The sequence below is a fragment of the Xiphophorus couchianus genome, chromosome 8 (assembly GCF_001444195.1).
Source record: "Xiphophorus couchianus chromosome 8, X_couchianus-1.0, whole genome shotgun sequence".
In the NCBI taxonomy this organism is placed as follows: Eukaryota; Metazoa; Chordata; class Actinopteri; order Cyprinodontiformes; family Poeciliidae; genus Xiphophorus; species Xiphophorus couchianus.
The window spans coordinates 15,997,188-16,018,575 of record NC_040235.1 but is presented as its reverse complement, the minus strand read 5'-3'; the positions used below and the strand labels follow the sequence as shown (position 1 = coordinate 16,018,575).

Here is a 21,388-nt window from a genome sequence, read left to right as displayed (position 1 = left end):
AATTAGATTTTGTTCACAACCTGAGTCAATGAAAACTGCCAGAGGAAGAGATTGATGGCGATGGAACAGTGTAGCGGAAATAAGGAGACGAGATCTTCTATTAGTGGGTTGCACCGGCAGCCTCCTCGTCGTTACCGCCGGGCCTGCAAGTTTAAACGTACGGGACAGTTAGCAATGAAATGGTTGGGACCCCCACAATACAAGCATAATCGAGAGACTAGTCTTTTTTGCCTCTCCTCAGGTGTCAGGCGGGTGTTACCCAGCTGCATGGGTTCAGGTTCTGCGGTCTCCGAGGGGTTGGGTGCTTCCTGAAGACTAGGACGGGTAGCTTGTAGGGGGGCTCTGACTGAGGGATTTCGGCGATTTCTCTCTTTGGCTCGAGACCGAATTCTATTATCCAGTCTTATGGTCAGACTTATAAACTCCTCTAGAGTTGCAGGTTCATCCAGAGTAGCTAACTCATCTTTAATCTGTTCACTCAATGCATGAAAGTAAGCACTTTTAAGTGCCGTGGCATCCCAATTTGAGGCTGCTGCCTTTATCCTAAAGTCAATGGCAAAATCAGACACAGTTCTTTGCCCCTGTCTTAGGTTCCAAAGTTCTCGCTCGGGAAGCTGAAGTCTGGTCTGTCTCTTGACTAAACACCTGTTTTAATTCTTTAATGAAATCGGGATAGGAACAACCAAAATCAGTGGGGGAGGAAAACTTAGCTTCGGCCCAAGCCAGAGCTCGACCGGACAGCAGGGACAGCACATATGCTATTTTAGCGTTGTCGTGTGGAAAACTCTGAGGACAGGAATTGAAAATGATGGAACATTGTAAGATAAATCCTCCACATTTGTGCACATCACCTGTGAACCTCTCGGGAACTGGCAGCCGAATCTCCGAAAACGTGGGACGGATTGGCGGGTCTGGAACTGCAGGTGAGGCTGGGGCTGGAGGCTGCACCTGCTGAACGGAGCCTTGCAAAAAGTTAGACAACTCGGTTAACCGACGGTTTGTTTCGGCCTGTCTGTTACTCAACTCTCTTAAAGCTGAATCATGTGACTGTATGAGAGCATGTTGTTCCGATAAAGCCCTTCTTATAGCGTCTGCTGGGGTAGGTTGTTGGCCTGAGTGTTCTGTCATGATGGGTGATAGCCGGGTTACCCACATGCAAGAACACACCAAGAGAAGCGATATGAAACAACAATAATATTTATTTTGGTGAAAGGAAGAGGGGTCAGGGGAAATAGTTCTGGAACCTGGGACTGGAGGAAACTGGTCATCAGACTGTATATGAGAAAAAGCGGAGTGAGACACGGGATGGGTCAAATGGAATAATTCTGAGAATCTTTCGTAGGACGCTTACTTGAATGCGGAGGTTAGTATTGTCAATGGTGGCGGCTGGAGAAGTGAGTTACCGTCGGAGAGCGAGCTGGTAAGCCTTGCAGCTGGAGAGCAGAGTGGGCTGACTTCCGAGCGGGGCTTCGACAGTTAGCTCCCAGAACATGAAACGCTGGCAGGCTCAGTCGGTGGCGAGGCACAGAGGATCCACGGGGAGGGACCAGGGAGGTAAGTGCACGGAGGAAGGCAACCGATTGGTAATACCAATGGCGTCGTGAGGAACACAAGGAAATCCAGGGGGGAGCGCTTGTCCACATCCAGGAGTCACAGGGCGATCACAAGGAAATCTGACGGGGAGAACACAAGGAGCGATCAGAACACAGGGAGCGATCATAGAAGGCTTCTTCCTAAGAAAAACGTCTACCAGTGAAGGCAAACACTCAGGCACTGGAGTGTCAGCTAGGCTGTCCTTATGAAGCACCTCCGCAGCTCTCGAAAATTAGACACAGGTGCGTCTACAGGTTGGCCGCCACACTTCTCCAGGGGCTCCGCTCACTGGTGACATCTGATGGCTGTTAAAGGAAACGCAGCTTCCCAGAAAAAACCCAGGACAGAAGAGGAAAAGAAAACAAAATAAAACAGGAAAAAGAACCCCACCTAACAAAAGGAAACTATGAAAATCAGTCTAACAAAAATAACTAGACATAAGAATCATAAAAGACCTAGAGGAATTAAGAAAGGACAAGATAAGGGAAATAACTAAAATCACTAAGAAAAAACTGAAGCAAAAATGGAAACAAGACAAATAGTAGAAATAAGAAACACAAAAATAAATAAAACCCAAAACAAACAAAAAAACAAGATCCTGACAGTTCCTAAATAACACATTTTGGCAAAGCATGCCTAATAAAATAGCGTCTGACTATATATATTATTACTTTCAGCATTTAATTACAGTGAATTAACAAACTGCATAGAATATAATGGGTCTCCCAGTGCTGTTAATAGCATTTTGCATTAATAAATCTTCATAAAGCTGCTAATGACTTTCATTTGAAAGGGTATTTAACATAGTTGCCACTGTTGTTTCAGTTTATGAATAAGTTTCCCCTTTTTTCCCCAGCATTCACATGCTCTGGGGACCAACTTGTCCAAGATGTGGAGTATGCCATCTCTATTATCTCAGGTGCAGCCATCAAATCTGAAAGTGAATGAAACTGTCACTTAATCAGACAACCAGGCAGTCACCAAGCTTGACTCGTGAAATATTAATTAGTAAGTGCATATCATCTCGCTTCATCGATGCTGAAGGAGGCAGGAGTATTACACAAAGTCAATTATTAATTCCTGAGCCTTTCTCTGTTTCTGACATTGTTCAGGTGTCCAGAACTCTGATTAACTTCACCCCAGTTTGCAGTAGCAGATTCCAGCCTTTCTGATTTAGGCGTGATAGTTTTTGTGATTCTGTTTGATTTGTTTGTGTTTATGTCCCAAAAGAGCTTCATCAGTTGTAACATTCTCTACACATTTGTTTTTCTTTTTTTTTTGTCTTTTGTGAACAGACCGTGTTTTTTCGCAATTCAATCTCAAGAAAGCTATAACTTTACAAGTTATTGATCTTCAACCATCATTGTGAACCCTTTACCATTTAGAGATGATCTTGGTTCTGTAGAGCAACCATGGTCAAACCAGATGGCACAACCCAGGGATAGTTAAAAGATGTTTATTAACAATAATCGGAATGTCCAAGGTCTCCTCCAGATCTGATTAATTAACTGACAATTAACTAAGTGACATGAACAACAAATTGGAAATATTACAGGAACAGGAAGTAAAGCATTGCCCGATACAAGTGGTTTCCAGGACACTCCTCCTACCTACCACAGCAAATTTGGATCCTTGGAGAACTAAAAGGTAAAAGTAAAGAAACATAGGTTGTCCATTTACCAGGGATTGTTTCATTTGCAATAATCAAAGTCCAGACATATGAAACAGGGATCATAGCCAGAATCCAAAAAGGCATATTATTTCAGAAGTTTTTCCCTGCTGAATGACTGAACCAAACTTTTAGGTTTGGTTTTTCCAAAACATCTAATGTGAAGTTATTCTGCTGCAATTTTAACTACATTTCTAACAGGTGGTATTCTATTTGTGAATTTGCATATTCTGAAGAATAGAGGTTTTCAAACCTGCTTTAGATGTCAACTTTATTCTAGTGCAGCTTTTTTTTTGTTGGATTACACAATTTCACCATTGCACTGAATGCTCTGAACAATGACTGATGCCTTAATCAGCCATGCTGTGGTAAAAGAGTTATTGGATTGGTATATGGTAAGCCTTGAGCCCTAAAATCCAAGTAGGGTCTATGGATGGCGCCACTAGTAGCCAGTCAGTCTCTCCCCCACCTCCGCCTTCCTCCTACCTCCCTTGTGAGGAGCACTCAGAGCCAAGGTCCAGGAATTAGCCCCAGCACCTGGCCAGACAACAGATCAATGGATCCGGTCCTGTATTGATAGGGCCACTTGGGCTCCAGAAGTGCTTGCTAATCCCACAGTTTATCAGCTGTGCTGGTTGTTTGTTACAGGCCTTGGTCAAACGACACAGTCTTTCCTCTGCTCATTTCCCTCAGTCCAACCACTTGCATTCACCTCTACTGCTTCCATCATTTTCACATTTTTTTACCCTGAACATGGCGTCAATTGCATTACTAAGGGTGTTAGGGCCACAGCTATAGAGTTGCCTTGTTTGAGTTAGGTGTGGCTGCATGGCTGTAACCATATCCAGTGTCCTGCTAAAGGGGCAGGAGGCTGGCTGGCTGGTAGACAGAATGTCTGACTGGAGCGTGGACCATTGATTCTAATGGGCTTTTTAGGGGGCGTAATGATGGGAATCTGTTCACGCCTCGCTTGTCACGCCTAATTAACCCCAAGCAACAATAAGTCCTTTCACACTGGCTCAAGTTACCACTCTCACCCATCCCATTACAGCTAGATTTGCTGACTTTAACAATTATAAAATGACTTACTCCTGGCTCATAAAAAGATTGCTATGGAGCCATTTTTGGACAAATATTTTCTAATTTTATTCTGATACCCTTAGATTTTCTTTCATGTCAGTTAATTTTGTAAATCATACAAACCCTAAAAGGTTTTGAAATTCTCAGTTTTTACATTTTTTACACATCAATACAACACAACCATATACACCTGTTCTGTGAAGACCTCACTTGTATGTTAGAGAGTATTGGTGAACAAACAGCCTGAAAGGTCAGAGAGCAAAATGGTGCAGAAGTTAAAAGCAGTATTACATTGTTAAATAATATATAAAGGTGCAAGAATCTAGCCCGATGTATGAAACATGGCTTAAGAAGGGAAATTACATATTACTGCAGACCTACCAAAACATGAAAATCCAGTTAAATGAAAAACAGGTAATTAGGTTATTAATGTGAAAAGCATCCAAGAAGGCAACAGATTAGTTTCCACAGTGACGCATCATGATAGAAGCTTCATGCTGTGGTGTTGCTTTTCTTTAGCAACAGATAAAACATAGATTGAGGGCAAACATTTAACCCTCAAAATTTGTGAAACGGCTATGAACATACTCCAAAATAACAGCATAAAATAGACTCAAATATGTTAAATACATTTCAGACTGCAATAAAAACAACAAAAACAGATGAAAACCCTTGAAAATAATTTTACCTTCCACTCCACAATCTTTCACAATCTGTGCTAATCTACCATTTAAAAAAGTAAAATTGCAATAAAATTGTTACATTTTTAGTGTCTTAGTGTCTCATTAAAGACACTTTATGAATAAAACACTCAAACAGACGTCCACAGTATATCTAGGATCATTCCTTTTTTTCTTATCGTTCGCTATTCATAGATACATAATTGAATTTTAAATGTTGTGGATCACAATTTAAAAAATTGTTAAGGATTGTACACAGTGACTAAATAGAATTGGATCAAAATGTTTCCACTCATTTCTATGAATCAAGGAAATTTAAAAATTAGTTATTTTTAAATTTGTCACAGAGTTGATGAAAAATGTGCCACCAGGCATTTACTAATTGCTGGCTTAGGATGGATTCAGGCTGTTTAGTTTTGTGTACGCATTAGTAATCCTGTGTTTATGCAACCACGCATTACATTCGCAGCTCAACTCACCTGTGAGGTTAGACTGAGTCGCTCCCTTTCAAGCTGGGCGATGGCTATCTATCAGGTGTTTGACGGAACTGACAGAGAAACGGTGTGCACAACCTTTCTGTCGGGTACTGTTTGTGTACACATGCTTTTAGCCAGCCACTTAACTGCCAGAATTATGTCTCTGAGGAGATAATTGCAGGGTGGACATAGACAGCCTTTGGTTCATGTGCATGCGTGTGTGTGTGCATGTTTGACTCAAACGATCCATGCACTTTTTGTCAACCTTTACCTGAGCTGCTGCTTTTGTCTCAGGGCCCTGTGTCTCTGTATAGTCAAAAAGGGAGAATAGACAGAGTGTATACTTTTGTCTGAGTAAAGGTGCAGTGTGTGGGTTGGACATTACTTTTGCAATGAGTTGTGTTTGCTCTATCCGACATGAATGCTGTCTAAAGCTGGGGAGTGTCTGTAAATATTGATCTCCTGTCTCTTACTGCACGAACCACTCTGGGACAGACTAATTCACTCTCTGGGTTTTCTCTTAATATCTTTTCTTATATCACTTGATTTGTTTGACAAGGAGAGAACTGTTCAAATATGAAAAATAAGAGACATACAGTAGATCAGCCTAACCTGAGATCAGATGTGAAATTCAGCAACAAGAAAGAACAAATTAGGCATCTCCCTAAGTATTAAAGCAATGTTTAAAAAAATATTTACCTTCAAATCGTCTTGCACATTCTCAATTTGTTACATTTAGGCAGGTTAAGAGATGAATGAGTAGGGTAGACTTTCTGTCTATGCTTCATTGTTGGCACTGCTCAGTATCATGCTACTGCTGTATGTCATCTGACCTTGCACTAACAGTTCTCAAAAACAGGTCTTGTGATAGCAGTAAAGACAGAAACGACTGCCCCTTTTAGAGGTCCTGACCGCATCTTCAACCCTTAATCGTTATGAGTCAGGATTGGAAAAGACTCAAAAGAAAGAAACATAAGGCATGACGGAGGAGATACTAATTCATAAGACTCTGCTGCCATCATTTAGCTTTGTTTTCATAGGCAGCCGGCTGTGATTTAGAAAGGGATGGGTTATAGGTAAACACTAAAGCAGATCATGAAAGGGATTGGCTCGGTGAGGGTCGGGTTTGTCTCTGTGTGATCGCTGCCTGTGTTTGTTCTAAAATCTCTGCAGGGGTTGTCTCGTTGTGCATGGTTTCACTGTAAAGCAATTATCCATTGGAGATGAACTGTCGGAGTCCTACGTGCTGACAGGCATCGCAAGAACACAGAGTAAAGACGGTGCCCTCATCCCAAAGTTCACATGGCGCCTTAAACATAGCCTTGAGGTGCTGTGATCAGTTTGGGGCCATGATGACTTTACTTCTGTTCGTCTGGGCTGTGTCCAACAGATGGCCCTGATAACACAACTTGTCTTTCTCCAGGCCTTTCATTGGCCTGCCTGGTTGGATGCCTGGGGTTGTTGAATCACACCTACCATGACAATTTGACGCTGAAAAGCTATAAATCACTTCACAATATTTGAGTCAAGTTTGGAGGATCATATATTGGATATTTTCACGCTCGTCTAAATCTTAAGTCCTAATGATGGTAAACGCATGAAAATGACTTCTATTTGTGTGAAATGCCATTGATGTTTGGTGTACAGTTACATATTTATATTCTAAAATAGAGATGATCAACAGCATTATACATGTATTAAAACTGTGAAATAGCCTTTTATTTTAGCGCCGATTAAATCCTGCAAAGAAGGTAGAATAGAATAAATATTTGTCCCAATAGGGATGTGTGGCTCAGTGAGTGAATGCATGACACTGGTCATTTACACTGACTTATAAACAAACAAACAAAATAAAAAATACTCAACACATGCAATCTCCATCAAAACACAACTAACTGCAGACAGAATCAACAACAACATTCTCTGCAGTGCACAGCTTCTGTGCATATGACTTAATCATCCGTTAAGGTTATCCCATTTCTGAAAATACAATAAACACATAATTGATCACTGCATGTCCTCATAAAAGAAATATAAATGTTCTACCAGTTAAAAAAAAACCCTGTTGTTTCCACATGTTTAAGCACAATTGCGTTTAGTACAAAGGACTGTTTTGTTCTGTTTTATTCAAAGGGCTGTGTAGCTGCACCTTTTGTTGGTAGCAGTTTGAGAGCAGTAACAAGTAGATCCTTCTGATCAACAAGAACATTTTCTACCATATTGAAAGATCTCTGATTAGGGATGAGTTCTAAATTATCCAAAGTAATTCCCAGCAGCTTCCTGGCAATACCCACTGTTTTCTTCAGTGTGTTCTTTTATGTTTCTGTTATGGCACCAAACCAGTATGTAATACAACTATTTAAAGGATTTGCCACTTAAGTGCTATAAAACATGCATAGAATTTTACAGTTTGACTAAAACTCTTAATGAGTTCTATGGATTTGTTCCACTATAGTCTGTTATCTAAACCACCCCAAAAGACTTGCACTTTTCAACCGTTTGGACTGGATATCTTATTTTATCCAAATATCAAGAATACTCCAAAAACTGTTGCTACACCATTGCTCTGCATACATGAGCAGCACATGATCTCGCCAACATATGTGTTCATAGCCGCTTGAAAAACCTGAATAAACCACATTGCATGTTTTAGTTAGTTAGCTTTGGTATCTTGTAGAAACAAATTAACTTTTTAACTTATTTCTCTGCTTTCTTAGTCTTCATTTGAAAGGCCTCATTAGTACAAAATTACCTTATTCAGTCACTCAGGTCATTTTAATGCAGTGACAACATTCATATTCAAGAGTGTGTCCACTATCCAATTACTTGGCAAATCTCCACTGAGTATAATAGTCTTGCACATTGAATGTTTCTAAATAAGCTACTTAAATTTTGATATACTTGTTGCAAAATAATACAAAAAAAATTGCTTAAAAGAAAATTGGAAAACTGGGAGTAGACTAGGGAATCCTGAAATCAAATAAGACTTGCATGGATTGGAATAAAATGTTAGATGGTCATGCCTATAAAAGAAATTTAAACATCAATATTTTGTCTCAGAAGTTTAAGAACTAAACACTTTAGTTAGTTAGCAATAGTTGACATCTGATGGACAAACATATTAAATATGTATTTAAGATCCAGGTATCCCTATGGAGCAATATCCAGAGATGGTAGCTCCCCTGGTTCACTTGGTGATAATAGTATATTGTTATTGCATTTTTCCTCTCTGCAGCCGCTGTTTCCTGTTGCCTCGACTCCATTCTCCCTGTTTTCATAACCTGGTAAGCCACACACAATGTCACCAATTGGGCATATTGCAGCGTCACAGGGTTGAGCGACTTTTCATGGCAGCTATCTGACCCTGTGTCTGGCAACAACCCCTCCATCTTGTCATGCTTTCACATTCTGGCCTTTCAAAGTCCCATCATAAAAATAATTCATATCCTGTAATATTGTGGATAGTAACTAGCTGCTTTCGAACTTTGGGTTAATCTTTTCACTAGTTGCTTCTTGGAAAAGTAATGTACTTCTTTAATGCATCTATAAATGCTGGCTTTCTGAAAATTATCAACATTTTTCTTAAAACTGCTGGGTTGTTTTGTAATTTGTAGTTAAGTTACTCTCTCTGGCTTCATAGCTACATGGTAATTGTTGAGAATGCGTCTCTGGCCATTAAGCCCCAGGGTTAAAAAGCTTCTGAAACATCTTCGTATTTTGTTGCATTTGACAGTCAGGGTCATCTTGATGACTGACCTCGCCATTGTTTGGGCCATGCTTGAACAGCAAATATGTGTATTGAGACTCATCACTCCAAGCCACACGCAAACACTGAGCAGGGCTGCAGCAATAGAACGCAAGACAAGCCCCAACACATCACATTTTCTGTCATGATGCGACTCCTAATGAGTGATGTTCTCCGAGAAATACAAAAACAGATACACTTATGAGACAGGGGCCTGAAGGATCTCAAAATAAAAAGAGAAGAGCTTTTTTCCACTAGCGTAAGAAAGAAAAGAAGAACAAAGCGAGTCCCATAAATCGTCCCAGAAAGTTGGGTTCCCTTCAAGTCTCCATATTGCATGTTTTGAATTTTGTGGAAAGAGTTTCTCTTCTTGTTTGCACAATGTTTTAAACATTCAGCCGTACTGACAGGCCAATTTAATTTCGTCAAAGCCTTCTCTTTGATTTTTATGTTTAAAATGTTGTGTTTACGTGTCCTCACCCAGTTTCGCAGAGGGAAGGTTGGAATTAGGAATATCAACAAGTCTGTAAGTAGCGTGTTAAAAAGCCGTGGATTATGATTTTGTTTATTCACGCTGGGTTTTTACTCATTCACGCTGCTGTGCCTGAGGCCTGTTTGACTCTGCAATGATGAGGTTAGCAACTGGTCATATCTCTGCAATGTTTCACATGATGTAGCTGATGTGAATAGGCCTATTTGTTGGGGCTCAGCTAGAAATGGATTCTTTGTCAACTATGGGGAATTTTGGAGAAGAGAGCACAAACCTAAATGTTACTCCAAAACATTTGTGCAAATAATCTGGAAAGATTAAAAAATACCCCAAAAATAATTTTGAAATTTATTGTCTTTTCAGTTAGAAGTACTGCTATAAACTCTTCATAATTTGTACAATATTTCTATTTGGACAGTACTTAAAATGTAAACTAATTAATTTTAGTCTTTTGAAACCTCTAACAGGTTTTTCTCTCATGTTGTCCTGTATTTATCTTAATCCATTTTTCCATCCACTCTGACTTGCTGCCCTGTTCGTGCAGAGAAGAAAAGCATCCCTACAGCATGACGCCACCACTGTGTCACTGTGAAGGCCATTGTTTGCATATGCCACATTTTTCAAATACAAAATATAAAACATGCTGAAAATCATCTATAATTACACTACAACTTCATAATATAGGCTGTCTTTGTTTTGCTCTTTTATATACGTAGAATCCAAACAAAATACATTGTTATTGGTTGTCACGTGACAAAGCATATGTATACTTTTAGAGGGCACTGCAATTGTTTTCTCCTTCCCTTGTCAGAAGAGTTTAAATTCTCGGTGTGTAGACATTGTGGTTACAATTCCCTAGTTGCAGTCCTGATCAATCTTTTCAGTTTTACTTTGTAACCCAAGACTGTTTTGCAGTCAGCAACATTACCTGCCTCCCCACCAACCCTTTGAGTCCAGCTGGCACTCAGTCCACCTGACACAGGGGAGATGAATATCAAATGCTTTGTTTACCACCACAGGTACTATTGCTCCTGTGGTTAAATTTTGAACTGCACTGCCCAGTAAGTCACATTTTTGGGAGGTATTTATACCTCTTTTTGTTCATGCAACTGGTTAGTGCCGGTGCAGAAGAATTTGTGGTATCTCTTATATGTTGTCCAATATTTTAGGCCATTTTACAAAAGCATGAATTTAGAAATTCCAGTTTTTGCTTTTATGCAACTTCAATTATAAAATGGGCAGTTTTTAGATTTTAGCACTGATATGTTGGTGGACTTGCCTACAGCATACCATTTTGCATACACTACATTGTCCTAAAGATCACCGGTCATTAGCATAATGAGCTCAATCACAGTAGACAGGCTTTATCCAGAAGCTACAGTTAGCTACAAGCTACACAAAGCAACCTTTTGCTACCCTCTAGCCCTCTTAACAATAGCCATCTAAACTCTGCTTAGCTTATCTCTCTTCAAAGACACTTCTTCACTGAATGCGAACTGTATTTGTTAAAGCATGTAGCTGTCAAAGTAACTTAGCCACCAGCCTCTCAGACAAAGCCCTGGGGAAGCTGTCCTTTCTGGGCCAATGAAGCCAGATTTTGTTTTCGGGCCTTGGCCATGCTAGCATGTCTGTAGCTGGATAAAATGACGGGTGGCATACATTTAAAACGTTTTTTATGCCTTTTCTTTTTTAAAAAACACAATTCAATGTAAATTTGGGTTTTAAAAAGTGAAAACTTAGTTTAAAATCTGATGGCACTTACATCTTCAGATTAATTTAAGGTAATTTACTTTTAAAAGGTCTTGAGATGACTGAATGATGTGTCTGTATGGAGAGAGTGGGGTTTGTGTGGTTTGAGGATGTTGAACATTCTGTGGTTGCTGAACTTTGTCTCAAAGACAGACAGAGCCCTGGATTTGCAAGTGGTTTTCATTTGAAATGTAAGATTGGAGACCTTCTATTCAGCAGCAGTGAAATACATTTTCTGCACTTGAACTGAATAAATACAAAAGTATGTTTTATATAAAGTTTCATGCAGTCGGATGTTTTTGCACATTTAGGACCAGGTTAGTCCACAACACCGCCTTCAGAGTTAAGGAAGCCAAGGAAAATGTCACATCCCTCAAAGATTTTGCTCCACATTTACATAAACATCACACATTTGCTGCTAATTTGTCAAGTGTAAATCTCGTACCATAAGTGCTCCATTTAATTCAGATCTTGTGACTCTGGAGCCCATTTGTGTTTAATAAATTTATTGCCATGCTCATCAAGTTGGAAATGGTTTAAGCTTAGTGACATTATCATTGACATAAAGGAAAGGCCCAAACGGTTCCAACTAAATTTCCATCCACACTTTGACAGCAACTGGTCTAGACATTCTGCTTTGAAAAGTAACCCTAAATAAATGCTTTAATGCTGTTTACACCCAATTCTGACTATACCATCTAAATGCACTAAAATCGTGACTTGCCAGACCGGACAACAATTTTATAATCTGTTGTTGTCTCATTTTGGCATTGATTTCCTTCTGAAGCTATTTAATGCGGCTGGTAAATATATCTTCAGTTTGTCTGGATAAGTTCAGCTCTTCCTTTTTTCAACATTCATAAATTGCAGGCATTATTTAAACAGACAAAACTATTGAAAAACAGGCAGAACAACACAGACAATATGCATTCTACTACACCTATATATTTGACCACAAAAAGAGCCCATTTTTCACATGTTAAATTCATGCTGTTTCTTGACCACATTTTTTTCTGGCAGTCTTTTTTTTCCTTTTTCTATCCTGATCTCTTGCAAGAACAGGTGTTAGCCGGCCGATTTGTTACATGGATTAGGGCAAGTTTGTGAAAGATTGCAAGTGAAGGCTTAGAGTTTGAGATTACACATATGGGCAGGGTTAGAAATAACAGAAAATTCACACTCAAATCTGGATGAAGATCTACGAACAGGATGTAATTGGGGAAAGATATGTTCTATGTTCAGGTCCTTGTGCCTAATTTTACAAAATCAACCAAACCAAAGGTCAGTCAGTGTAATTTATAAAGCAATTTTATGATATAGGTCTATTATTAACATTGACACAAGCATAATAAAAAATAACCTACAAATGGACACAATAGCTTCACTCCCCTGTATAGTCTGTTGACAAATGTTCTAATAATTTTAAATGACATGGCAAAATGGCTCCTGTGTCACAATTTTTTTTAACAGATTTTGTTTTCCTATTCACTGTTATACCTATCCCCTCAACTTAAGTACTTGAATTTATTGGCAGTTTAAAGTAGAAAAAAAATTATAGTATTTTTATAATATTATGCAGAAACTGAAAAAACTATGACATAAATCTCACATTTTAGAGTATGATGACTATTCTGCTTGACAAACATTTTCCCTGGTCTTAAAAGTTAATTTATCTGAGATTATTTGCACAATGTGTCTTTCCAATGGATTGCTTCCCTTCATCCACTTTGGCAAGGCAGTAATTGGAATCTATGCTACCAGTGTGCCAGTGAGGAATGTCAATTAAGTCACCAGTTTTCCAGTTCCAAGTTGTAGACAGTGTTGTAACCACTATAGACCATAAATGTGGTATTAAATAAAATAAATGTCAATAGTTACGTACAGGATGCTAAAGTTTTCAGGTCCAAATGAAGTAGTAGGGGTAAAATAGTTAAACACACATCAAATACACAATAACTGTTGACATAACTCATAAAATGTTTTCAGAGATATTGTTCTATGACGAAAATGTCAGTTTAATAGTTGTTGGCTCAAAGTTGCTGGATAAATATCACAGAGGTCAGAACACGTAATAGAGAGCAAGGTCTAGGAAAAGTGTGCGTACTTCGTATGATGATCAGCCTATGTGGTAGAAGCTAGCTTCACAGAGTCCCTATGCACACTTCTCTTTGAGTTGTTATGGTAGCATCACAAAGCTCTGGGAACCTCAGCGCTCACCTGCCTGTCTCCTCTCAGACAACTTATTCAAAAACCTGCCTATTTCCTCTGGAGCCTTACCTATTTCCTGGAACCAGTAAGCAGAGCCTCAAGTTCTTAAATACATATTCTCCTTGCCACATCCTCCTTCTTCTAACCAGTTCTCTACTCTCTCCAATAGGTGTCCCCTAAAACAAAGGATATACAAATAATAGACTGTTTTCATACCACTCTACATATTGTGAGCAAACCACTTGCCTTTTCTAATTTGTGTTCCCTGAGTTCTCTTTGCACGTGGGTCAGGAAATTAAATATAAACACAACATGATTAGGCATCCCTGAATATCCTGAATGCTTTGGACCGGCCTAATCAAAGTCTGGACCTAAATCTTATCGAGATACTGAATCATGACCTAAAAAAGCTGTTTATGCTCCATAGAAAAACAACTTACAGTTACAGGAAAAGTGTTTATCAGAGTGTGATTGACTGTACTAAGACCCTCCTTCTGGCTCTGATTGGTAGCTTCTGACTACATGGCGTATTTCTGTAAATGGCAGTAAGACAACAGGAAAGAACTAAAGGAGCTTGATTTGTGCACATATTATGTCTAATAGATTCCAACAAATGTCTAAAAAAACATATTGTTTATAAAATTACAAATTCCAGCTTTAATCAATTAAATCCTCTAAAATAACTTTTTGCATTCAGAGTGAATCCTTTCTGCAAGCTCAGTGAAATAGAAAAGTTGTTTTGAAAGATCAACTTGCCATGAAGGAGGCATATTAACACTAAAGATATAACTGAAAATAACAGAAGAAAAAAAAAAACAAAACAAGAATAGCCTCACTTGTTTTGATTCACTGTTTGATAAAGCAATGTTCTTCTTGTCAGGCCTGCAGTTGGATCAATATTATTAGGATACTGAGTGAAATAATGTCAGTTTATTTTATCCAATTGTTTGGCTTGTGTCCACATAAACTGATGCCAGTAGCTCTGCAGAGTGTCGTAATAAGAGGCTGCAGTCAAAGAGGGTCAATATCCACATATTACTGGGCTCTAACAGAGCCGTAGACAGTCACAATGAGACAGGATCAGCAAGTCTGCAGCACCTGCCGCTCTCTGCGCGAGTCCATGCTCACAGCCAAGGACGAACAAACAAACATAGATAAATACATGCACAAAGATTTTCAAACACATACGCACACGCACGCACACCCACACACTACAGAGCTCAGTCACAGCTTAATTTAATCAAGTGCGATGGCTAGCTCGATTAATAAAGCCAGCTATTGACTTCTAATTGGCGCCGCTCTGCTCTGCTAATTTCCTGGGACAAAATTACACTAATGCAGTTTGCCTGATGGAGTACTTATAGTTGGCTCCCAGGAGAGGTAGCCCTGCAAGGCGGCTAGATAGCAAGGTTGCAGAAAGAAAGAAATAGGGGGGGAGGAGAGGGGGGGTCTGAGGAGGGCGTGGCATCAAGGAAGGGTGTGTTCAACTTTGATAAAGATCGGTGGCTGTTGTTCCAGTGTGGACCATTTTCTAATCAGTGGCCTTCTGTCTTTAGAAATGTCATCCAGGCTGGTGTAGCTTTACTGCTCGATGAGCGAGAGAGAGAGAGAGAGAGAGGGAACTGGAGGGAGTTGAGTATGAGACAGCTCTGGCTGCTGACTTTCACTAGTGGAGTGTAACACTAGCCACCTGTCTGCTCACTAATGAATTCTCTCCCAACCACTCACTTCCACCCTTTCACTACTCATATGCTCAGACGAAAAATGCTCTAACCAAATTAGATTTGAAAAACAATCCACAGAGATACAGGCCACAGTTAAGGGAGGGTGTGAAAGACATAAATTGTTTTCAGACACATGAACTTTGGAAAATGAATGGAGAATCATCATGTGCCATTTTTCATATATGTCTTTCAATAGATGTACAATCTTACTAGTGAAATTTATCCCACATAAAATATGCCAACTATGCTGACATTTTATTTATTATACATTTTATAGCTTAAATTTCATTAGCACTGCAGCACTAAAGCTGCAGTACCTTGCAAAAATTTTCACAATCTTTAAAGTGTGATGGTATTAAGTGGATAAATATAAAGTGGATTGGAAATGACACATTGTTTTAACATTTTTACATTGCTGGGTTTCAGATGAGTAGCACCGACTTCACCCAATGCAGATGGAAGGCCGGAAGTAAATGCAGCCCATTTATTTCTGTTGATCCAGCATCAAGATGCCTAATGTCTGTGTCCTGTAAAGTTGTTCCAACCGTTCTAATAGAGAGAAAGATAAAAGTTATTTTCGTGTTTCGAAGGTAGTGGGTCACAAGGCAGCGCATTTTAAAAAACTTACCGAAAAAAGAGAAAAAATGTGGATCAACAATATACAGCTAAAAACAGGCAGTGCAGAAACTAACAATGCCAGAGTTTGCAGCGGCGAGTTTCTAACAGGAAACGATCGCATCATTTAAATTGTATTTTCAGATGTTTTATTGGGCGGTTACTTAGAAAGACAAGCATTCAGATGTAAGGTAATATATATTATTTTTATGCCCTAGCGTGGTTGTCCTCAGAGTGCTAACATTGTTAGCAGCTAGCTCAGTGCCGACTCACGGACAGAACATATAATGTTTATTTAGTGGGACTTTCATGCTAAAAAAAAAGCTAAATAAATTAAATATAACCATAGAGTCACAGTGAGATGTTACTATTCCCCCACATGCTATTCCCCCACAATAGGGGTTTCTGTAGATCAGTGCGAATAGTTGACCTACATTGGACCTGAATCCAGCGTCTTACAACGACTCAACATTAACGTACAACTCCAGCATGAATTTGGGTTTACAGAAGCTATATAAATTATTTAGGAGATCCAAGCTCATAAAATAGCGATAGCATTGTTATCATAGACTTACTTAAAATAGCAGAATTCACTCACCCGACAGAAACAAATGGACAGTCATTTAATGCTTCTTTTCATCCTAAATGCTTGACCCAACTTGAAACTAAATGATTTTATGCTCCAGGCTTTTGACAACTTTCTTCTGGCTCTCCAGATAGTTAGTTAAGTGGATCGCCTCAACACTGGGGAAATCCTCAAGAATATAAGACAAGTCTTCTTTTACTGAGATAATACGGATCATATCCTAAATATATGAGTATTTTTCCGAGATGCCTTGTCTGTTCCAGCCTATTTAGGGCATTACAGTACCGTTGTGATCAATTTTGTTTTGTTTTGGACCAGAGAAATCCCCTTCTGGCCCTCCATCTGAATTTCGCGTGTCATCCAGGTCACGTGTCTGAAATCCAGCAATAGGCTAGCATATATTTCCTACTCTGAGCTTGGAATAGTTTATTCTTTTAAAAGTTTTTTTTTCTGGCATTGCAGCAGATCTCATATGAAATTGGTAGACAGAGAATGGACAAAGCACAGTTCTCAGATTTGGGAGTCGAACTCGGAATGACTGCATTGAAGATTAATATCTTCTGTTTATGAGGCAGGGGGTCTACCTCTACACAATGCACCACCCCAACAAGAAGATTCAAACATGTGGAATCACTTTGAGCTAAATTCCTGCATTGTATTGCTGGCTTTTTGTTTCTACCCCTGATGGATCAAGAATTGACCACTTTCCCTATTTTTCTAAGAAAATAGAAAAGCCTCCCCACAGAATGATGCTGCCATCATTATGTCTTACAGCAGGGATGCGGACTTCAGTCTTCAATATTGCCTGAAATTTTTAAAAATTTTGTTTTTCTGGTTGTTCATCATTTAAAATCCCAATGAAACACACACTTAGCTTTGTGACTGTAGAATAAATACATTTAAAATGTATTTTTTACATTTAAAAGGGCAGATTATTCTTTTGTTTTGCATTTTTCTCACTTATTTTTGCATAAGTATAAACATACCAATGTGATCACCAAAGGTATTGAACATTTATACCAAAATCAATGAAAGTAAATATTTTTTTAGAGCTCTCATCATATTGTTTTGAACTACATTCCCTTCAAGCATAATCTCTTTTCATGCAACACACACAAACACTGAATTACACCCGCACATGCACAGACCATGTTGACACTGTTTTCACGTAATTAATTTTTTTCAAGGCCTGCTGACAGATTATCTTGTGAATTTAGCACTATCTGCGACTTTGCTCCTAATCCATATTTTAATCTATGTTCAAATGATAGTAAATCTTGTGTTGCATTCACAATCCCTTAGCAGCACATACAGTAATCCCCAGTTGACACTGATCTTGGAGACCAGCAACACCTGTTCTGTCTTAAGACTCAAGAAAAAACACAAGGGACTTTTTTGCCCACTTTTGAACCCCATCTATTTAAACATTTTTAGAACCATTCTTTAGACCTTCTTATTACAACGGAAATATGTTTTATTTAATATGCTCCAATACTGAATGATGCACATTCTCAAGACGTCAAAGCACAAACATAGAAACAGTTTTCATATGTGCTACCTCTATAAATCTGTGTTTCTAATTAAAGTGAATATTTAGAATGTCAGAAAAATATGATACCTGTGCTCATTAAATCACATTAAAAATAATAATTTGTGTTTGGATTATACATTGATACTGTTCTGTCATAACAACTTGAGACAATCCAGGACATGAGTGAGAATATTAAAGATGGTAAGAATGAACAAGGCTTGAGTTTCAACTTTCACTACCTCAATAAGAGCACTGTGCTTCACTAATTTAAGCAAGGAATAAAATACTTAAAGTAACAAATTAGTGAAGCACAGTGCTCTTATTGAGGTAGTGAAAGTTGAAATTCAAACATTGTTCATTCTTACCATCGTTAATATTCTCACTCATATCCTGGATTGTCTCAAGTTGTTATGAACCAGTGTTAAGATCCCGTATTAAGAGACAGATTGGTGTTTCTTTGATGCCCTAGATTACCAGTAATCTTATCTTCTTTAGATTTGAAAAGATAAACATAGTGCTAAAATAAATCTGGTATGTATCATGCCAATAGGGATTTACTATTGACATCAAACCCCAGGAAAATCAAAAACATACCCTTTATACAGTGGTGGAGGGGCACAAACTAGATTTAGAAACTTTAATCATATTTCATTTCCTGTCCTGTGTTTTCAAGTCTGCAAATTAAAAGCTGATTACGCACAACAAAAAACTCTGCCTGCTGAAAACATGTTATGGGTGTTTTGGGGGCAAAATAAGATCAAATAGGCCTAAAGCATATGAAAGCTGCAATCTATTTATTGTTTATAGTAGTATCTATAAATATGAGAAATGCAGCCATCATTGTTTGTGTTAATTTAATCTGCCTGGAAGCTATAGAGTAGGTAGAAGAATTTATAAAATCAGGTCAAGTTTATTTTAAAGCACATTCCTGCAACAAAGCAGTTCAAAGTGCTTTACATTACAGAAACATAGTACAGTAACCAATTGTGAAACAAGCAATTAACATCACATTTTGTCAAAATCTAGCAACAAAATCATCAAGATTTGCATTAAATTTATTGATCAATGTTCCAGATATTATGAATCAAAGGCAACATTTTGGTTTCCAGTTCCTTAATTTAAATTAACTCAGTGTTTTACCTGGTTTGCAGTTTTCTGAGATGTTTGTTCCACTTTGGTAGAGGATTAAAAAAAATCTCAAAGCTGCTTCTCCATGTTTCGTTCTGATTCTGGAGATGCAGAGTAGACTACAACCAGAAAACCAGAGTGGTCTTTAAGGCCAACATAATAACAGATCTTTCATGTGTTTTCATTCCGTGATTTATATTTATACAAAAGTACTTTTGTAGTTCTATAAACTACAGGCAATACAATTCATACAGATTTAAAATATTTATTAAATGTAAGATTTGGAGTAAATGAGAGAAACACAAGAGATACAGAAACACCCACAATGCATGATCTTGCACGTAGTCTTACTCACAAACACACACACACACACAACCCAAAGGTCCCCCTTGAATCTAGTCCAAACACACACTCTCTCAATTAGCCGTGGCCGCCAAGGCGACGTCAACGCGAACTTCTAAACAATAGGCACAGGGGATCCATAAAGCATAAGGAGGAAACATGAGCTAATACCACTATTCCAATTAAAGAAACATTTGTTGCCTCTGACACCTAAATGTGATTCTCCACAGCTGTGGCGTGCTCCAGTACAATAGTAGGTCTGTGAGGGCAGGGTTTGTTGTATTGTTGGCCACCGATTGTGTGAAAGGTTGAGTCAGGCCCAGACCCGGTCTCCTGAGAGGAATGCTTCATCACAACAGAGGAGACCTTTTGTTTTCCCTTTTCAAAGGATTTCCAGCGTTCCCTGCTCCAATCTTAGCCTCCTTTATAAAGACACGGAAAGTTCAAGTGGATGGTGATGAAGCACATAAATTTAACTCTGTGGTTGCAATGTTCACTAGGCATTGTTGTATGTTGTGAAATCTAGTGGAAGGACAAGTCAGAAAAAAAAACTTGCATATGTTTTTGGTAAAATGCAGATGCTTTCTCATGTTGTTAAAATGTTGACATGTATACTGTATCTGGACAGTTTAGTCCCATAGCCAGTGTAATGTCTGATAATATTAGTATTCAGAGAGAGAGAAATGTTATCACCTATTGTGTTGGGTATTGTCTGTAGGTGGTCTATAGTTTCTGTAACAGTAGAGGTCACTCTTCTCTCCTTCCTTGCAGCATTAAAAACAGAGCCCTGAAACAGATATGTGAGCTTCAAAGGAAAGACACACTAAATGCACAAAACTAATCCAAGGGCATATACATATACTGTAATTATTATCAGCAAAATGTTTTTTTTTTTTTTTTTTCAGTTCATGCTTACAGGTCACCATTGTTCAGTTTTAATTATATTTCCCAAATTAGGAATTTTATAAACAAAATTGTGAAATAATTTGCTTGATTGTTTTTTTTTTTTTTTGATACTTTGATATCAGTGAATAACACAATGTCCAACTGACAAGGTCGTCATCTTTAACTTCAATGTACAAATTGAAAATGTATGCATCATTTTACCCACAAAGGAGGAAGAAGACAGAAAATATGTTATGAGGGCTGTGTCTTGAAAACTTAAACCAGCACACTCTTGCTGAAATTTAAAAGGGATCTGTGGCAGTCTCAGTTTATATGAAATTCACCTCAGGCAGGAAGGAACTGCTGACAAAAACTAATTCAAAATGTTTGTTCGTCCTATGCAGCATTCAAGTAACACATTGCAGTTTCTGCTCCAGTTCTGACCGGCATTGTCATTAGGATGCATAAGGATGTCAGCATTTAACAATTTTCGAAACAAACCGCATCATCAGAATACTTTATGCATAGAAGAACCATAAAGTAATTAGACAAGTCGTACCATTTGCGTTAGACTTTTTACTGATGTAGATTTATATGAATGAACGACTATCACAGCACTCCAAATTGGTAAGGCTGACTACAGTTTCTCATAGCAACATGCTCCAAAGGCTATTTAAAGCCAATGCTACACATTTTGGTGGATAGTATTGGAAAATTAAAGTAGATGGCATCTGCAGCCAAGTGTTCTATTCTTTATTTTGAAAACTACCTGTATAGCTAATGTGTTTGCTTTTATTGAGCTCATCCTTGTTTCCCGCATGAATTGCTTTTTTAGCCTAAGTGCTCCCTTCATTTGTTTTCTTTCGTTAAACAATGGCCACATGTTA

General features: G+C 38.5%; 1 long non-coding RNA gene across 1 annotated transcript; it reads right to left on the bottom strand.

Moving 5' to 3' along the window:
• Window positions 1–1,181: 1,181 nt before the first annotated feature.
• On the bottom strand, window positions 1,182–1,418 carry LOC114149102 (uncharacterized). Its single transcript, XR_003596437.1, has 2 exons — window positions 1,352–1,418; window positions 1,182–1,272 (listed from the first exon to the last, which is right to left on the bottom strand). It is a non-coding gene; the product is annotated as an uncharacterized LOC114149102 (long non-coding RNA).
• Between the last annotated feature and the right edge of the window lie 19,970 nt (window positions 1,419–21,388).